The sequence below is a fragment of the Pteropus medius genome, unplaced genomic scaffold, assembly GCF_902729225.1.
Source record: "Pteropus medius unplaced genomic scaffold, Ma_sr-lr_union100, whole genome shotgun sequence".
NCBI lineage: Eukaryota > Metazoa > Chordata > Mammalia > Chiroptera > Pteropodidae > Pteropus > Pteropus medius.
Window position 1 is genome coordinate 4,734,992 of NW_024340698.1, and position 20,537 is coordinate 4,755,528.

The 20,537-nt window shown below is 36.4% G+C and overlaps 2 pseudogenes; both read right to left on the reverse strand.

The window, feature by feature from the left end:
• Nucleotides 1–14,459: 14,459 nt before the first annotated feature.
• LOC120612990 (60S ribosomal protein L29-like) lies at nt 14,460–15,029 on the reverse strand (annotated as a pseudogene).
• A 349-nt stretch (nt 15,030–15,378) lies between these two features.
• Nucleotides 15,379–20,537, reverse strand: part of LOC120613006 (eukaryotic translation initiation factor 5-like) — a 10,908-nt pseudogene continuing 5,749 nt past the window's right edge.

The following is a 20,537-nucleotide window of genomic DNA, read 5'->3' on the forward strand; positions in this document are numbered from 1 at the left end:
TATCACTGATCCTTTCCTCCATTTGGTCGACTCTATTTCCCAAGCTTGCTATTTCATTTTTCAACTCTTGCAGTGTGTTCTTTATCTCCAGAAGGTCTATTCGGTCTTTTTGAACGTTTCAATCTCCTTGCTAAAGAACTCATTCTGCTCATCTAGTTATTTTTTCAATTCCTGAAAGTGTTGATATGACTCGTTTCGGAACTCACTGAGATTTTTCAGAAATACCATCCTGAAATCTCTGTCATTTAAGTTGCATATTTCTATGTCTGTAAGCTTATTTTCTGGAGATTTTTCTCTTTCTTTCTGTTATGCATTGTCACCTTGGTTGTTCATGGTGTTTGATGAACTATTTCTCCGCCTATGCATTAATGGAATCGTGTTCTGCTTTTCTTTTTTTCCCCAGAAAGATTTATTATATAATGGTCTCTAGCCTTTTACAAAGAAGGTGTTTTTCTTTTGGGTTCCAGTAGGTGGCATCTAAGCCTCTTGGATCTCTGCTTTATATAAAATCTTAATAATGTCTTGTTTTCCCTTATAGATGTTTAATCATACTCACTGCCCTCATTCTCAGTTCCTGTCAGTGTTAGTGACAGTTTCGGTAGCATTTGCTCAGATTCCCCTGGAGCTCCGCAGTGATCGGTCTCAGAGAGTATTGAGGAACAGCCCTCTGGATTGGAGGATGGGGTCTGTGGCTCAGCTCAGTTTTGCAACCACAGCTGGTAAAAATCAACTGTTGTTTCTCTGCTGTTTGCGCTTTTCTGTTGTCCCTGTTTCTCTGCCTTCTGCCTTGATGACTGTGCCCTGCTGCTGGCCACGTGGAGCTCACAACACTCCCAAGCAAGGATGTTCAGGGAAGTCACTGCCCCTTCTCCTGTCCCACTTCTCCTACAGAGAGCTTCGGCTGTGAGAGGCAGCTTCTTTGTTTCTTTCAGTCCACTGCCCAATACCCGGGGTTCTAACCTGTGTTAGCTCTTACGCGCAGATCTCACGCTCAAACGTGCTGGTATGCAGTTTGGGTGTTTTTTTGTAGAGTTTAGATGTTCAACTTATTGTTGTTTTAAGGGGAAAGATCTGGGAACTTCTCTCACTTCATCATGTTTAATCAGTACCTGGTCCTTTGGGTTTTGTGTTTGTTTGTTTGTTTGTTTGTTTGTTTGTTTTGTTTTTTAACCTCCTGTGAAGTCCCCACAAGTGTATTTATACTCTGAAACCACAACTCCTTAGCCAGTTTCCAGAAGTTTTCAGCATAGCAGGCAGCTGCTCCCCAAATTCAGCTCCACTCCTCTTCTCCTGGCTGATTTGTGTGGTGTACCAATTAAGACTTTTAGTTGCAAAAATAGAAACTCACTGTAGCTAGTTTAAAACAACAACAACAACAACAACAAATAATTGATTTAAATATTTTAGATAGATCACAGAATCTCTGGAAAGGTAAGATAAAGAAGCTTAAACTCAACATAGTAACAACATCCAAATAACACTTCAAACTTCTTCAGTGGAGACCCTCCTGCTGCTTCTGCTAAATGCTGAGTACTCAACATCTGCCATGCTACCTCTTGCAAACTGGATGTATCTACCACCACCCTTATTAGAATGTCTGCATGGTGTCTCCTTCTCCTTCCAATTCAAAGTGTCATATGGAAGCATCTGATTAAATCTAGGTCATGCATTTGTGCCCTACCTACAAGGGAGGCTGGAAAAGCAACTTCGTGGGCTTCTACATTGGAAGACTCAGACTCTCCAGTTGAGACAATTTCTCATATGTAGGAAGAATGTTCAAAGGTACTGGACATTCAAAAAAAAAATGATGAATGTCTACTACAATTACATTGCTTGATTTTCTTCATTTTATTTTTTTTCATCTAGTGGTTTATAAGTTAAGTATCCTGTTTTCATTTTCTAGTAATCACCTTAAAATTTTAAACAGTTATATTTTTATTATTCTATAAGTATATAAAATTAATAAACTCTATATCTTTTCTCTAAACAAGATAAGATCTTTAACATGCTATCACTAGCCTCTCTGGCCTCACTGTCCCCTCACTTCCTCTCTCAAGTTGTGATCATTTCAGATTTTAGTTCCAGATATTTATGAATTCCTTTTGCCTTAGGCATTAACAATTATTTAGACTTAACTAAAAGTTTTGCTTTTTTGTTTTTGTTTTTCATCATTGTTTCCTGCAGTGGTGTGATGGATCCAACGCACACTGACTCACAAGAGTCAACTGTTAGCAACTCTTTCTAACTCTGTGTTCAGTTGGTAACTTGATGTCAGCCATTGTGGGAGTATACATACTACAGAAATCAGCGAACACTGCAAACCAGGGCTTTTCTTCTCAAGAGAGTCAGTTGTTAAGTATTTACCAGCACACCACTGGTGTCTTGTGTTATGTCTTTCTCTTTGTTGTTTATTGTCTTATTGTTTCTCTTTATTGTCTCTTTTTAATTTCAGTATACCCTTGAGTATTTCAGAAAGGGTCTCTGAATAATAAAACTTATGAATGTATTTCCCTCATACTTGAATGCTAGTTTGCCTAAGAACAGGACTTATTGAAGAGATTGCTATTTCTTCCCAAATTCCAATTTTCCCTTTTTCCTCAGGAACTAAACCTCAATTTTTTGCAGGGTAACTGCTGCCTGAAGTAAATGCTGTATTTTTCAGTCATCCTTTAGCCAAGTGTTGCCACATGATCAAGTTCTAGACAATGAAATTAAAATAAATACTGTGTAGGACTTCCAGGAAGCAATCTTAAAGACAACTGGCAAAACTGGGAGGAGTGATCATTTTTCTCTTCCTCCTGTTTCCTTCATGTTGCTGTTTGAAATATGGACAAAATGACTGGAACACCAGCAGTTGCATTGGACTGCAAGGCAAGCTGAGGATAGATGCCATTCCTTGAAAGTGGATTTGGGTTTATCCTACATGCCTCAACTTCTCTCTAATAGTTTTAATCTCTGTTTGTTTTATATTTTGGGAGGTTTTCTCTACCTGCATTTCCAATAACTAATTTCTTCTTTAGCCAAATGCATTCTATCCTTCAGTCATTTCGCTGATTTTTTTAACAGTCAGGTTTTTAATATCCAAAGACACTTTTTTGTTTATGGATTGAAATTGTAACAAGCCCTTATTCTTTCTCTTGTTCAGCTCTGGACATTTAATATTCACTCTATGGATAGAATCAAAACTAAAGCACCAAATAATATTTTGAATTCTGGATCTCAACTTCCAAATTACTATCTGGTGTTCTAACTCTGTGATTTCTTGAGAATAGAGAAAATAGGAGTTGCTGAGTTAATACTTGTAGTTAAAGTCACTGGTAAAGATTTTTATTGAGGAATCAGTTAGCAGAAAAGATACTTATTTCTTCTTCCTCCCAATTACTTTAGGTTTCTAATGTAAATATGTAAGCTGAAAAACAGTTATCATCTAATAAAAACCAAAAAGCTACTTATTCTAGCTAATTTATCATTCTGGCAAACTTCTTCTGTAAAGGGCCAGATATCAAGTATTTATGGTTTTGTGGGCCATATGGTCTCTGACACAATAACTCTGCCATTGTATTGTGAAAGCAACCATAAACAACAAATGAATGGATGTTGCTATGTTCCAATAAAACTTTACTTATGAACAGTAACATTTCAATTTCATACAATTTTCAAGTGTCATGAAATATTCTTATTTTTATTTGTTTCAATCATTTAAAAATGTAAAAAATATTCTCGTTAGCCGACTATACAAAATCAGGTAGCAGGCTGAATTTGGTCTGCTGGCCATAATTTTCTGACCTCTGTTTTAGGTATTATCTTCAATGCTTGTTTTGGCCAGACATACCATGCAGTGTTCATATCTCTTTTCTTCTTTCACCTGAATTTCATGTTCAACTAATGGAAGTTTGAGAAGGGATCATAGGTGTTTCCTTTTTTGTTATTTCCTTTCTACTCAGCCTCATTTTGGCCAATTTGCACACACATTGAGATTCTATTCTTGACCCATCAATTATGTAAGCTACACACACACATACAGACACACATATACACAGAGCTGGGGTAAGAGAGAGACTGAGATATTGAGATAACCACATTTTCTTATTACTCTGAGAAACTGGGGTGGCAGGTTCCATTAGCTTTTTGAATTTTGATGCTTTATACAATAAATAAAGCCAGTCTCTTTACAAGGAAGGAAAGCAGTATGACCTAATCCTAGAACTGTGGAGTTTTAGAGTCAAAAAGTGTTAGAATATTCATTCATGCAGATCATTCCATTTGATGGATATTCTCACATTGTGCTTCAAACCAGAAACATTTGTCTTCATAACATGGATCCTGGCATTTGTGGACTGAGAATTCTAATCCATCATTGCACTAATTTCCTTAACCACCTGGGCTTTACCTCTCTGATTTTACTTTTCTGAAGTAATGCCATCTAAAATATAATGATAAATAATAATAATAAGGCAGTTACCTTCCCTTGCCAGAAAGGAAATGAGAAGGTGTGTGAACTTCACCAAAATATTTTCCAAAGCACATTGTTCCTTTGCATTTCATATCATATTTGCATAAAAATAAATAATATGATGTTAGTAGTTTTTGTTGTCTAAACAACAAGGCATTTTTAATAAAGACTCAGCCTTATTCTCTTTTTGACATATTCTTAGTAGAATAAAATTAAGGTAAATATCTGGAGAAAACAGACAGTTGCTTCAGGCTGAGCCACATTACTGGGGTCACCATGAGTGCCAGTGTCTGGTCCTCAGCTTAACAAATTCAGAAACTTGATTTTTATGGCATTTACGCTTCAGGCTACTGACTCATGCTAACCAAATTTACAGGAAACTAACTGATTAAACGGGAAGCCAATTGATTAATTTATACAGAAAAATAGAACTGCCAGCCAGCCAGTGCATTCTCTTCCAGAAGAAAAGATAACTTGAAAAACCAAATTAAAGTCTAAAGGTTGTTTGAAGACTTCAAAAATCAGGACAAGAGTTATTAGTTGAATTCAAAGTATACTAAAATAGCTATGGCAGCCTAATGAGATCTCTCCTCTGATGGAGTGCCAGATCTTTTCAGCAGATCCCAGGGTTTATGTTGACTGATAAGGGACCCCTCTTTTGCAGCCACTGCTAGAGACACATTGAGTAGGTCTTACTCTACAGCACTCTTATTTCAAGTCTCTAAGAAAACACTGTGGGGATTCTGTGACAACATCAAGCGTACCATCATTTGCATCATAGGAGTATCAGAAGAAGAGAGGGAGCAAGGAATTTAAAATTTATTTAAAGAAATAATGACTGAAAGCTTCCTTAACCTGGTGAAGAAAATGGATCTACAAGCCCAGGAAGTGCAGAGTCCCAAACAAGCTGAACCTAAAGAGGCTCATACCAAGACACATCATAATTCAAATGCCAAAGATTAAAGAGAAAGAGAAAATCTTAAAAGCAGTAAGAGAAAAGCAGTTACCTATAATGAAGCTCCCATAAGACTGTCAGTTGATTTCTCAACAGAAACTTTGCAGGCCAGAAGAGATTGGCACAAAATATTCAAGGTGATGAAAAGCAAGGACCTGCACCCCAGATTACTCTACCCAGCAAAGCTATCATTTAGAATTGAAAGACAGATAAAGAGCTTCCCAGAGAAGAAAACGCTAAAGGAGTTTATCACCACCAAGCCAGTATTACAAGAAATGTTAAAGGGACTTCTTTAAGAAGAAGAAATAAATAATAAAAGTATGAATAATAAAATGCCAATAACTACATATGTATCAAAAATTACTTTAAATGGAAATGGATTAAATGCTGCAATCAAAAGATATAGGGTGACTAAAAGGATAAAATAACAAGACCCTTCCATATACTACCTACAAGAGACCCATTTCAGATCAAAAGACACATACAGATTGAAAGTAAAGGGATGGAAAAAGATATTTCATGAAAAGGGAAACAAACAAACAAAAAGCAAGGTAGCAATACTAATACCCAACAAAATAGACTTTAAAACAAAGGCTATAACAAGAGACAAAGAAGGACCCTGCAATTCCATTTCTGGGTATTTATTCAAAAAAAAACAAAAACACTACTTCGAAAGGATGTGTACATCCATATCTTCATTGCAGCATTATTTATAATAGCCAAAATATCGAAGCAATCTGTACTTTCATAAGTGGATGAATGGATAAGGAAGCAGTGGTATATATATACACATTACTCAGTCATAATAAAGAATGAAATCTTGCCATCTGCAACAACATGGATAATTCTAGAAGGTATTGTGCTGAGTGGAGTAAGTCAGACAGAGAATGATGAATGTCATATTTCACTTGTATGCGGAATCTAGAGAACAGGAAAAACAAATGAACAGAAATAATCTCATAAATACAGAGAACATTTTGATGGTTGCCGGCTTGGAGGGTGTGGGTCTGAGCGAATAGGGGTGAGGATTAAAGAGTACAAATTGGTAGTTACAAAATAGTCATGGGGATGTAGAGTATAGCACGGGGAATATAGTCAGAAGTAGTATTGTAATAGCTCTGATGGATATTGGATCCATCTGATGGATCACTTTGTAAGTTATATAAATGTCTAATCGTTGTGTCGTACACCTGAGACTAAAATGATATTATATGTCAACTATAACTGAAAAAGTAAAAATATAAACATTTAAAAAAAAACACTAAAAAAAAAATATATAGCCAAAGACACACAGACAATATTCTGCTGCCGCCACCTAATGGACCAAATATTTCTACATCAAAGTCGTTCCCTTCTCTAAACTGCTTTTACTATAATCTTGTTCTATTCACTGAAAAATTTCTTCCTTCTTTTTCTAACTGAAACTCTGCTCTCCTCTGACAACATCATTTCCCCTGTTGCCTTAAGTGGTGGCTGTTTTCCTTTTCTACCAAACCTTCCCAAACTACTGGATCTGGAGATGGTATAGGTGTCATGTTTTCCATTTCTATTTCCAGACTATTCTTCCCTCACCAAAACACCTTCATTTTGAATCTCATGTCATCAAACCAAAGCACTTGCTGCACCCTCCTTGTTGCATCGATACTATCACCTTTTCATTATTTCTTATCCCTCATAGTTTTCACTTCGTTCAGTATCCAGCTTAGATTCCATGGCCAATCATAATTTCTCTCCACATATACCCATGACTCCCTTGCCCTTGCATTGCTACATCATACTCATTTGGCAAAGTATCCACTTTGTTTTAATCAGATTTTCTGCCTCCTCTACATCTGGGCAGCTTAACACACAAAATGTCTACTGGTTTTATTTTAATTTCATGACCACTGTCCTTATGTGGGCCCTTAATGCTGCTCAACAATTTCATTACATTTACTCATTCATTCACTCATTCACTCACTTGTCTGTACTAATAATACCTTACTTTCTTCCCCAACCTCCAGTACCTCTCTCATCCTTCTTTGCAGCTGATGACCTAGTTTATTTCACTAGAAAGTAGAAGCAATAAGATGAGAAGTTATTTCTCATACTCTCACCACCTGCTGACTTCCATCTGTGTACACACACTGCCCTCCCTGTCGTTACTGTAGATGAACTCTCTGTGCTCTTAGCTAAGGCTAACACCTCCTCTTGTTCACTCAACTCCATTTCATTTCATCTACTTAAGGACAATCATCCAGCAATTCTCTTATCTCTCTCCTACATTATCAATTTTTCCATCTTTACTGGATCATCCCATCAGTATACAAACATGTTATTTCTCCCATCTTAAAAAAAAGTTTTTAATTTTATATTGCCCCCCAATTACTATCCATTTCTCTCTTTCGATTTACAGAAAACCTCCACAAAAGTATTGCCCAATGCTGTTTTCAAATTATTATTATTAAATTTTTTAGAGTGACATTGGTTAATAAAATTATATAGGTTTCAAGCGTAAATTCAATAATACATCATCAGCGTATTGCATTGTGTGTTCACCACCCAAAGTCAAATCTCCTTCTGTCACCACATATTTGACCCCCTTATCCTTATCTACCTCTTCCCTCTACCCTTCTCTTTGGTAACCACTAAACTGCTGAGTCTCTACTTGTTTGTCTTGATCTTTTGTTGCTTTCAGTCTTATATCCCATAAATAAGTGAAATCATACGTTTCTCAACTTTCCTGTCTGACTTATTTTGCTTAGCATGATGATCTCAAGATCCATCCATGTTGTCTCAAATGGCAGCATTTCATCTTTTGTTATGGCTGAGTAATATTCTGTAATATGTACCACAGCTTCTTTATCCAATCATCTATTGAAGGACACTTCAGTTGTTTCCATGTATTGGCTACCATGAAAAATGCTGTAGTGAACATCGGAGTGCATATATCTTTATGAATAAATGTTTTCAAATTTTGGAGGTAGATACCCAGAAGATGGATTGCTGGGTCATATGGTAATTCTATTTTTAATTTTTTAAGAAATCTTCATACTGTTTTCCATAGTGGCTGTACCAATTTACATTCCCACAAGCAGTGTATGAGGGTTTCTTTTTCCCCACAACTTCTCCAACACTTGTAATTACTTATCTTGATAATAGCCATTCTTAGCTGCCCTCTTAGCACAACAGGCAGCATGTCAGTCTCATAATCTAAACATTAATTCTCTCTTAAATCAATTCCAATCAGTCTTTCACCTCCACCACTTCACTAAAACTGCCCTTGTCAAGGTGACCAATGACCTTTGGTCATTGACTCATGCTAACCAAATTTACAGGAAACTAACTGATTAAACAGGAAGCCAATTGATTAATTTATACAGAAAAATAGAACTGCCAGCCAGCCAGTGCATTCTCTTCCAGAAGAAAAGATAACTTGAAAAACCAAATTAAAGTCTAAAGGTTGTTTGAAGACTTCAAAAATCAGGACAAGAGTTGAGAAACGTATGATTTCACTTATTTATGGGATATAAGACTGACCTTTACCTTGCTGAATCCAATGGTCACTCTCTGTTATTATTGTACTTGACTTACCAGAAGCATTCGACACTGTACCACCACTTCCCCCTTGCTTCACTTGGACTCCAAAACTCCATACTCCCCTGGTCCTCTTGCACCTCACTGGCCTCTCTTTCTCAGTCTTCACTGCTGTTTCATCCTCATTTCCCTCACTTTTCAATATTAGAATTCTCTGGGGATCATTCACTGGTCCTTTATTTTCTCTCTACACTCACTTCTTCAATAATCTCATGCAGTCTCATGGCTTCAAATGCCATCTATGTGCTGACAACTCCCAAAGTTATACCTCCAGCCTAGATTCCTTCCCTGAACTTCATACTCATGTATTCACCTTCTTATATTTCAGAAGTCCACTCATATATCTCAAGACTAACATACAAAATCAAACTCTTGACACACCTTATCCATCCATGCCCACTGTTGAAACCTGCTCCTCCTGTAGTCCTCACTATGTCAGTAAATGGAATTTCCATCCTTTCAGTTGCTCAGGTACCGCCTTTGTTTCTTCCTTTTCTCAAATACTTTGCATCCAATTTATCAGCAAATTCTGTTATCTCTCCTCCAAAATATAACTAAAATCTAATCTCTTCTCACCAACTTCCTTACTACCACCCTGGTTCAAACCGCCATCATCTCTTGCCTGGGTTATTGCAATAGCTTCCTAACTATGTTTCCTACAACCCATGCTCCATTACAGTTTATTTTCAATACAGCATACAAAGTTGATTTGATTAAAATGAAAAATCAAGTCATGTCATCCCTCTGTTCAAAACTTTACAATAGCTTCCCATCTCCCTCAATCAAAACCAAAGTTCTTGTGATAGCTTATAAGACTCTACATAATTGTCTCATTCACTCTTTTTCAGTAGCCCTGGCTTCTTTATTCTTTCTCCAACCTATCAAGAAGCTCCCCACTTATGGACTTTGCCCCAGCTGTTTTCTCTGCATTGAGTGATCTTCTCCCAGGTAGCCCCATGGCTCACTCCCTCTTCTCTTTCAGGCTTTATATACATGACTATACTATTTTAAATTGCTCTATCCACACCCAACATTTTCTATCTTCTTCCCTGATTTCTTCTTCTTTGTTTTATTAACTGCTTATCTGTCTTTGTTGCATTTATCACTCTCATACAAACTATATATTTTACTTATTGTCTTATTTATTGTCTGTTTCCCTGCCACTACCACCATCACCATCTCCACTAGAAAAGAAGCTACATAAGGACAGAAATTTTGTCTGTTTCATTCACTTCTATATCCCCAGGGTTTAGAAGAACACCTAGATCACACCAATAAACTTAATTAAAAATATTAAAAAAGTAATAGCTCTCTAAATGCAATGTTATATCCTAGGTTGGATTATGGAATACAAAAAAGGACACTAGTGGAAATTCTAAAAAGATCTGCAGCTTACTTAATAGTTATATACCAATATTGGTTTCTTAATTGTGAAAATGTACCATGGTAATGTAAGATGCTAATATTAAGAGAAAATGGGTAAGGGGGTACCTGGAAACTCCATATTATCTGTAGATATTTTTCTGCAAATTTAAAATTGTTCAAAAACTGTTTATGCTTTGTGTGTGTATGTGCGTATGTGTATTACTGAATAATGACACCCTGCAAAAAAAGATTTCTACTTCTCATTCCTGGAACCTGTAAATATGTTAAGTTACATAGAAAAGGTGGATTAGTTTGCAGATGGAATTAAGTTTGCTACTAATCTGACCTTTATTGAGGGGGAGTGGGGATGACGATTGTCCTAGATTATCCAGGTGGGTACAGTGTAATCACAAAGGTCCTTAAAATGAGAAGAAGAGGGCAAAAGAGAGATGTGACTATGAAAGAATGGTCAAAGTAATGCGACATTGCTGGCTACAAAGATGAATAAAGGAGCCAAGAATTTGGAAAGCCTTTGGAAGCTGTAAAAGTTAAGTGAACAGATTCTCCTCTAGAGAGAGAATGAGAAGGAAATGTAGTCTTGCTGACACCTTGATTTTATCCCAGTGAGATCTAGGTCGAAATTCTAACCTACAGAATTGTAAGACAAAAGCTAAGCAGGGTTGGGCCTGGTTAGTACTTGGATGGGAGACCACCTAGGAAAACCAGGTGCTGTAGGCATAAAAAATAAAAAAAAATAAGGGATTGTAAGCTGACAGTGTCCTTGCAATCTGTGAGGTTATCCAAAGGTTGCCTCGCCTAAAAAAATTTTTTTAAAAAGAATCGTAAGATAATAAATGTGTGTAGTTTTAAGAAACTAAGTTTAAGATCACTTTTTATGATAGAAATAGGTAACTAAATATATATAATCTGTAGTCATTATTACAACCCAGAAAAGTAGATATCATCTTCATTTTACAGAAGAGAAAACAACTTCACAAAAACTAATGTGACATAGCAAGTAAGTGGCAGAGCTGGGACTGAAATCAAGTTCTGACTCTTCATTCTATATTCTATTATCAACATACTGCCTTTCTGGTTAGGGTCAAGTCTTAGCCCACAAAACCCTATTTAACTCATAATATGGGCAAAATATTGAATGTTTGCAAGTTTAAAAAAATAAATTTTGAAAAGCAAAAGTGACTATGGAGCCACTCTTTATTTTAAACATCAAAAAGTGTATTTTGAAGGAGCATATTTAAATACTTTAAAAAAGAGACATATGTACCAGTTCTCTATCATGTTCTAATACCAGAAAATGAAATGCATTATACTTGTGTAAGTAGTGTCTGTTTACCTTGAAGGTTGGTTAAAGTAAATCAGACTTAATTTTAAAAATAAGGACGTAGAGACTTTTGCAGAGAAGCTGAATGTGACTTTGGGCCATTTTTCAGGGCTTTAAAGATTGAAGGCACTAGGAACTTTTTAAATTTAATATCTAATTTTACTTCAAAGCTTATGGATACAGATGCATCACTAGCACTGCTCTTACCTAGCCTTGATCAGGATTGTTTTCAGCTCACAAAAGAACATTGCTTTCACTCAGAAACAACAACAAAAAATTGCCCCAAGCCTCAAAGCAAAATTTCATAATCTGTTTTTTTACTCTCTATCTCCTGGTTTCTTGTTTTTTCACCACGTCTTTATCTTGGGCTCTGTGTTTTTCTATTTCTACTTAGGATATGGGTATATGTGTTTGGAGTTGAGAAAGTACTTTCTTCTCCATTAATTCAGTTTGATTTTGCCGTTCTCAAAAATCCTTTGAGGTAGACAAAACCAGTATTACTATTTATGTTTTATAGATAAGGAAACCAAAACTCAGAGAGATGGAACTGAGACGCAAATTCAAGAGAGTCTGAGTCGAGGTTGAGTTCTATTTCCACCACCACCTGCTACTTCATCTCCAAAGATGAAGCCACACTCCACTGGAACCTAGTTGAGGGAGATGCTGTCCCTCAGGGGGAAAATTTGAAGGAAAAGAAAACCAAGAGAACAATGATGTTGTTGTTCCTATATGGAGGGAAGGAAAGAGGGAAAAGAAAAAATGTAGTGCTTATGGGTCTAGGGGTGAGTACATGGGCCAATTATTTATGACACTATAAATGGTAGATGAGGAAGATGGGGCCCGATGTCATGGGAAGGAAAGGGGACTCACAGTTGCCAGCATCAGAAGGGAAAGTTAAAGCTAAGGAAGCCATTTATACATAAGGGACATTGTTAATTTGGGAGTTTATAAGCTGAGACTGAACTGTCTAAGGAGATCCTGAAGCAAACTGTATGTAAGCTATGTAAATTTTAGATTTGACTGTAACAAATCTCCTTAGTTTCACTTTCTAACCCATGCTTGCTTCCAATTAGAGTCCAAAGCCAGTTCCCTTGGGCATTGAGCAAGAAAGGACCTGTAGGTTTAGACCCCATATTTACCCTTTAGCCTCAGCAACCCCAAGGCTGAATCAGAAATTTTTCTAGATTATTCTTGTTGGGATTCCTGAACCAAACATTGTTCACCTCTTGGGCCCCTATGCCAGGGTCAGGCTGGTCCTAACAAGGTGATTCTCATCTTTTTTGAGATGTTTAGAGATATATGCCTCAAATTTACTAAGTTTTCCTCCTCTTTGTATTATCTCCTCATCAAACAAACAAACAAAAAGTCCCCCAACACAATTTAGTCATTAGCTTTCCTGGCAGCAAAAAGCTCATATTTTTCTAGACCTTATGTTATTTTTCAAACAAATATCAGCACACCTTCAGCTTTATATTTTAGTTGCTATTGCCTACACAACTGAGATTTCCTTTCCATCATCAATATTACTTAAGGAGCACTTACAGCATCAGGATCATGATATGATCAGATTACTTTTACCTCTACAAAATCTTGTCTGAGAGATAAAAGTGATAATCCTTATCCAAAGCATTTAGCACAGTGCTTGATAATTATTATTTTTTTTTCTTAAAAACGTTTCTTTAATTTCATGCCACCATGCCCAAATTCATAGATTAATTTAGGGTGCTTCCTTCTTAATGATATGTATAAATACTGAAACATCAAAGGATGAGATACTTCACATAGGGTTTCCTATAAATAATTTACCGCAATCATGGCATGAAGATTCTCGTTATTTTGATCCCAGAGTTCTTTTCCTTTCTCCTGGCTGTCCAGTTCTTTTCCCTTTTTTCCTAATCATCTTTTGTTGTACATAGTAGGCTCCATCTGACTTTGAGGACCTACAGTCATCTGGATATTGCCTATACATTTATAATTGTGTTTGTCTAACAATTCACTTTTCTTTTTTTGGTTTCAAAATTAAATTTAATATGTGAATTCCAAGAACAACGTAGAACCACTTCAGTTTGATCTGAAAGCAAGGTTTCCAACAGCTTTAACCATCTGGACCATGGCTGTAACCCAGAAAGAAATGAAAAAAAATCTATGGGCAATGTAGCCATACAGAAGCCTCCCTCTAGCCTATTGATTAGAATGTGTGTCAACTATGAATATTTGCTTAACAAGTGCGATGGTCAGTTTTATGTGTCAACTTTGCTGGGCCACACTCCCTAGCTATCCCATCACATAGTAATCTAAGTGTTGCTCTGAAGATATTTTATAAATTTGGTTAACACCTAGAATCAGTTAAATTTGTGTAAAGGAGATTACTCTGGAGGAAGAAGAAATTCTGCTTGTGGACTGTAATGTTAACTCCTGCCTAAGAGATTCCAGCCTGTCTTTTCTGATGGCTTATCCTACAGACTTGCTTACCCATCCTCCACAATCAGTAAGCCAATTCATATATACACGTATATATTAGATATATAAAGTATACGATATATATGAGTGTGTCTATATATACATACATAGATACAAGTGTAAATTCAAAAATACATTAAAAGAGAAATAAGAAGGGAGATTTTGTTGTTGTTGTTGTTGTTGTTGTTTTTCAACAGATCCTGCCTCAGGTTTATTTGTACAAGTAGCACTGGAAGACACCAGCCCAACGCAGACAGTAGCCCAGGGCTCACACCAATACTTCCATCCTCACATCGATAGACATACTTCTACTCTGGAGTTTTTGGGGGGTCCTGGTCACCTTTGGGAGCTGGAGCCTGGGCCTGAGCTGGAGGTGGAGCTGCAGCCGCAGTCTGGGCCTTTGAGCCTTGGCCTTGGGCTTTGGCCAGCAGAGCCTGAGACCCTCAGCAATATGGGCACAAGCACATTTCCCAAGCTTGGGGTAAGCAATGTGGGTGAGTCAACCGAGCTTGAGGGCTGCTACCCTTTGGGATCTTGGGCTTGACTTCTTTGGGCTTTACGAGGGCCTTGACAGACCCAGCACGTACACTCATGGCCTTGGCATTGTTGGCTTGCAACTTCAGCCCTTTCTTATTGTGCTCTTTGGCAAAGTGCATGTTCCTCAGGAACTTGAAGTCCACCCCCTTAAGAAATTTGTATCTTTGTGATCAGGGTTTCTTGATGCCATTTCGGTGCCATTTTAGGAACTGATTGTGCATTGTGTGGTTCTTGGACTTGGCTATGTCTGCTCCCGAAGCACCTGAAGGAAGAAGGTAGATGTTTGAGTCTGACACATTGACAAGTGAAGTTAACAAGAAGAGAGAAAATGCCAGAATCATCAAGTCATCCTGAAAGGTTAACTTACGTTCAGTTTAGTAAAGAGATATTGACAGGATAAAATGCTTAAAAGAACTTTCAAAATTCTGTTTGGGTTCACTATCAAAAATATGTCTTATATATTAAATGAAAGCCTGAGTTAAAAAACAGAATCATTCCAGACTTTGTAGGCTAGGTAAATTATTTTATTCTTTATTCTAAGACAAACTGTATACCATTTAAAGATTTCGTGCAAGAGTTGGCATGATCAGATTTGTATATCAAAACAATCACTCTGCTTTCTGGGTGGATATCAAACTAGAGAGAGATGAAAGTGGAAGTGGAGAGACCAATTAAGAAACTTGCAATGGTTCAGATCAGGTGAGAAAAGATGGTGGCTGGAATTGGAGTTATGGCATCAGCAATAAAGAGAAGAGGGCAGATATGGCCATATTTTGCCGTCAAAGCAAAGGTTAGAACTTTCCCGAAGACTGAATATGAAAGTGAAAGAGTGGGATGTGTCAATGATAAATGCTAGGTTTCTTGTCATGGAACAAGACAGAAGAAGTTGTCATTAGCTAAAGCAGAGAATACTGGAAGAGTGCCAGATTTCGTTGAAGGGGATGGTGGAAAGAAAGAGAAAGAAGAGCATGAGTTATTTTTAAGACCTGTTTCAATTAAAATTTCTAGGAACCATCTAAGAGGACATATCAAACTGATAGCTAGATGTATAGGTCTAGATCTCAGAGCAAAGTTCAGTCTGAAGTTACAAATGTGAGTCATCTGCCTATAGGTGGTAATTAAAGCAGAGGTTGTAATTTAAATCATCTAAAGAGAGAGTATAGAGTGAGAAGAGATGAATAGCCTAGGATTGAGCACTGAGGTGCTTTACTATTTAACAGCCAAATGCATATGCCTGCTCATGGTATAGCTTCAATAAATATTTATTGAACTACCCTTATGAAAAAGGTTCTGATGCACCTGTTGTTGTTGATCAAACCCATAGAGATCCCAAACACATATCTTTAAATGTTACAGTGGATTCTGGACTGAAACATCTTCCATCCGCTTGGCACCAATCAATCCACCTTCCCCACAGTGATATAGGAGATTGCTGCCAAGTGGCGCTGAGATTCATTCAAGCTGGATCTGTTTTTCTCCTGCTTTCTTCTGCAGCACAAGATACAATCCACACAGGATAGTTCATTCATGCATTTTAAAAAATAACTTTAACATCTTTTTAATCAAATAATGTAGCTGTTTGATAGAGGAAATTTTGAGACAGCTGAAAAGAGCAAAGTAAAAGATTATTAGGGTATTCTCTGTGAATAAAATTATGTGTATTTTCATTCTACTGGAAGTTTGGCACAAAACTGAACACCTGTCTAAGCCAAAAATTTCTCTTTAGTGTTTAGAAGCCCTGAACATGTTTTCCATTAGATTAAAAGAAAAAAAAAACACTCTATAACAGAACCTCATTAGTTTGATACTAGGTATGTTGAGCATAACTTGGATTTAGGTCAACAGTATCTCTTATAGAATTTCAAATAACGAAAGCTAATGGGCCTATGCAAAGAATTTGAATCCTAGGTGAGAAGTGAATTTGCAAAAACCCTCTTATCTTTGGTGTGACAAAGCACATTCCTTCCAGGTATATATGGCTTCTGCTTCACTCACATCAAATTCTTTGAAAAGGCAGCTGGAGACCAACTTATATCTCTCCAGTAAAACTGATAGATTTTAATTCCTTAAAATATCAAGTTAACAAGGTTTTATTATATCAAATGTTTGTATAATTTCAGTGTGAAAAAATTTTTGCATACATTTGTTAAGGTCTCATTGCAATCTGTGAGGTGGATCAGAAAGAAGTAGAGAGGTGAATAATATAAGCCTGTGCTCCAAATAAAACTAACCCTGTAGTTCTTGATTCTCACAATGCACTTTTTTATGGAAAAGAATAAATGCAACAAGTTTCTACCTTGAAAATGACTTCTCATGTATATTCAGAACCCTTACCAAGTGAGTGTAGATCAGCTAATTGGGCAACAAATTTACAAGGAAGTTATTTCCAAATCTAAAGCCCAGGATGGACTAGGCTAGGCCCTAGTCACCTGCATTCAGTGGCTACCACCACAGACTTCTTGAGGATCTGGCTATATTCAATGTGAAATAAAAGAATCCCAAGTCTGACACTAAAATATAGGCTTTGACTTAGAAATAACATTTTATCTTTCTTTTTAAATAAGACCATTTTAAAGAAATCAAGTTTGAGACATAGTAACATTTTGGAAAGACAGCAACCAAAGCCTCAAAAGTATAGCTATGTGTCCAAATGTAAATGACATTAAAGAACGAACTATAGTATCAGGAAAAATACACACTGAACAAACTACACAGTATGTCTAAACATTTTGAAATTATAATTTAAACCTTATGAGTAAAAGCTGAAAAATATGCTGTTTTTGCTAGAGATTACGTGCACCTTTTCCTTTATCATACCCCCAAAGCTTGAAAGTTTTCTCTAGCAAAAAGCAACAGCTACATACACATAAAATGCTTATTTGCTAATATAATTCCCCTGTTTCATCCAAAATGCGATGCATATGACTTCAAAGACTAGAATTTGGGGCAGGTATATGGGAACAGGAAAAAAACACAATTCAAGTTTCAAAACCTGGTCTTTTTTTTTTTAAATTAAGTTTATTGGGGTAACATTGGTTAATACAATTATATAATTTTCAGGTTATTATAATTTGACATCTATATATTCTATTGTGTGATTACCACCCAAAGTCCAGTTTCCTTCAGCTACTATATATTTGATCCCTTTTACCCACTGCACCTTACTCCTACTCCCCTATATTTGACCCCGTTGACCCCATCTAACTCTCCCCTTTCCCCCACCGCCTACCCTCTGGTAACCACTATTCGATTGTCCATGTCCCTGAGTCTCTGTTTGTCCTGTTCATTTGTTGCTTTTAGGTTTATATCCCACATATAAGTGATATTATGTGATTTTCCACTTTTTCAGTATGGCTTATTTCGCTTTGCATGATTATCTCAAGGACTATCCATGTTGTTGCAAATGGTAGTATTTCATCTCCTCTTATAACTGAGTAATATTCCACTGTAAACATGTATCACATCTTCTTTATCCAATCCTCTATCATATGACACTTTTGTTGCTTCCATGTCCTGGCCACCGTGAATAATGCTGCTATGAACATCGATGTGCAAATATCTTTTTAGCTATGCGTTTTCAAGTCTTTGGGGTAAATACCCAGTAGAGGGATTGCTGGATCATATGGTAGATTAATTCTCATTTTTTTGAGGAACCCCCATACTGTTTTCCATAGTGGCTATACCACCTAAAAGCAACAAACAACAATCAGAGACTCATGGATGTGGACAATAGACTAGTGGTTAGCAGAAGGTGGGAGAGGGGGGAGGCAGATGAGGTAAAAGGGGTCAAATATGTGGTGACAGAAAGAAATTAACTATGGGCAGTGAACATACAATACGCTATTTATGACTTACTGTTCAATCGTACACTTGAAACTTACCTGATTTCGTTTATCAATATCACTATAATAAAAATAAATAAACTAGATAGATAGATGATAGATAGATAGATAGATAGATTAGATAGATAGATAGATAGATAGATAGATAGATAGATAGATAGATAGATAGATAGATAGATAGAAATTAACTCAAACATTAAAAAAAACAAATACGAATTATCTTATTTGAAAAGAAGAAAGGATGGGAGAGTTCCCAGTAGAGGGAACACCATTTGTGAAACGTAGAGACAAGAGAACACGGTTTCTCTCATAATAGAGAACTGAGTGGAGTTTTAGCATGGCTGAAACCAAGCAATTCATGTTGGGAAATGATGAATACCAAGTATAGAGGCCTTATCATGCCGAGATTTACAAGCCCTTCCTTAACAAAGAAAACCCCTCCAGAAGTTTGTTAGGGCTAGCGATTTACCCGAAGAGATTTTTATAGGTGATACCATGAATGTTTGTTGTTCTAAAAACAGCATTTTAGTAGCAGCACTTTGAAAATCCATTAAAAAGTAATGTTGCTTGATTAGAGTAGATGGCCTTTTTTGCGTATGAAATAAAATGTGACAGTTCTTGCTTTGTAGCAAGATTAAGATTATTCTCTATTCAGAAGAAAAGATGGGGGGCAGATGCATAATTACAAGAACGCTAAAGTTTTCAAATTTTAACCAAAAACTTTTTATAAGAATTCTTTTAACATCTCAGTTTTTAATTCTGGGCATTAAGGATTTTTGTATTAGTATGATGTAGGTTTCATTTGTTCTTCCTTTTCTAGTTTTTTAAGATGAAGCATTAGGTTGTTCATTTGGGCTCGTTATTATTTTTGGAGATAGGCCTGTAATGATATGAACTTTCCTCTTATGACTGCTTTTGCCATGTCCCAAAAGTTTTGATATGTCGTACTATCATTATCATTCGTTTCTATGTATTTCTTGGTCTCTATTTTTTTATTTTTTCCCTGATCCAGTTACTCTTCAGTAGCATGTTGTTTAGTCTCCATTTATTTGTGGTTCTTCCTGATTTGTTTTTGCATTTGATCTCTATTTTCAAAGCATTATGATCAGAGAATATGGTTGGTATGATTTCAACCCTCTTATATTTGTTGAGGCTATTTCTGTGTCCCAGTATGTGGTCAATCCTTGAGAATGTTCTATGTGCACTAGAGAAGAATGTATAAGTAGATGTTTGGGGACGGAAGGGTCTGTATGTGCCAATTATGTCCAGTTGATCTAATGTAACATTTAAGGATGTTATTACGTTATTGATTTTCTGTTTGGATGATCGGTCCATATCTGACATTGGGGTATTTAGGTCCCCTACTACACTAGTGTTTTGGTCTGTTTCTCCCTTTAGTTCTATTAGTAATTGCTTTACATATTTTGGGTCTTCCTGATTGAGAGCATAGATATTAATAAGTCTTATGTCTTCTTGGTGCATAATTCCCTTTATCATTATGAAGTGTCTCCCAGTATCTTTCTTTACCTTTTTTTTTATTTTGAAGTCTATTTTGTCCAATATTAGTACCACTATCCTGCTTTTCTATGAATGCCATTTCCTTGAAATATCATTTTCCACCCTTTCACTTTGAGTCTATATTTGTTTTTGGAGCTGAGATGTGTCTCCTGGAGGCAGCATATGGTTGGGTTTTGTTTTTTGATTCATTCTGCAACTCTGTGCCTTGTTATTGGTGAGTTCAGTCCATTTACATTTAGGGTGATTATTGAAATACGAGGTCTTCTTATAGCCATTTATCTTTTGCTTTCTGGTAGCTCGGTGTTTCAATTGCTTCTTTATTCTTGTGTTTCTGTTTTCTTTATTTTGGTTGGCTTTTGTGGGTTTTGTCTCTGATTCTTCTTGTTTTATGTTATGTACTTAAGTTCTGACTCTATGGTGTGTGGTTATCATTACAAATATGAAAAAGATAATTATATATGTATATATGTGTGTGCGTGTGTGTGTGTG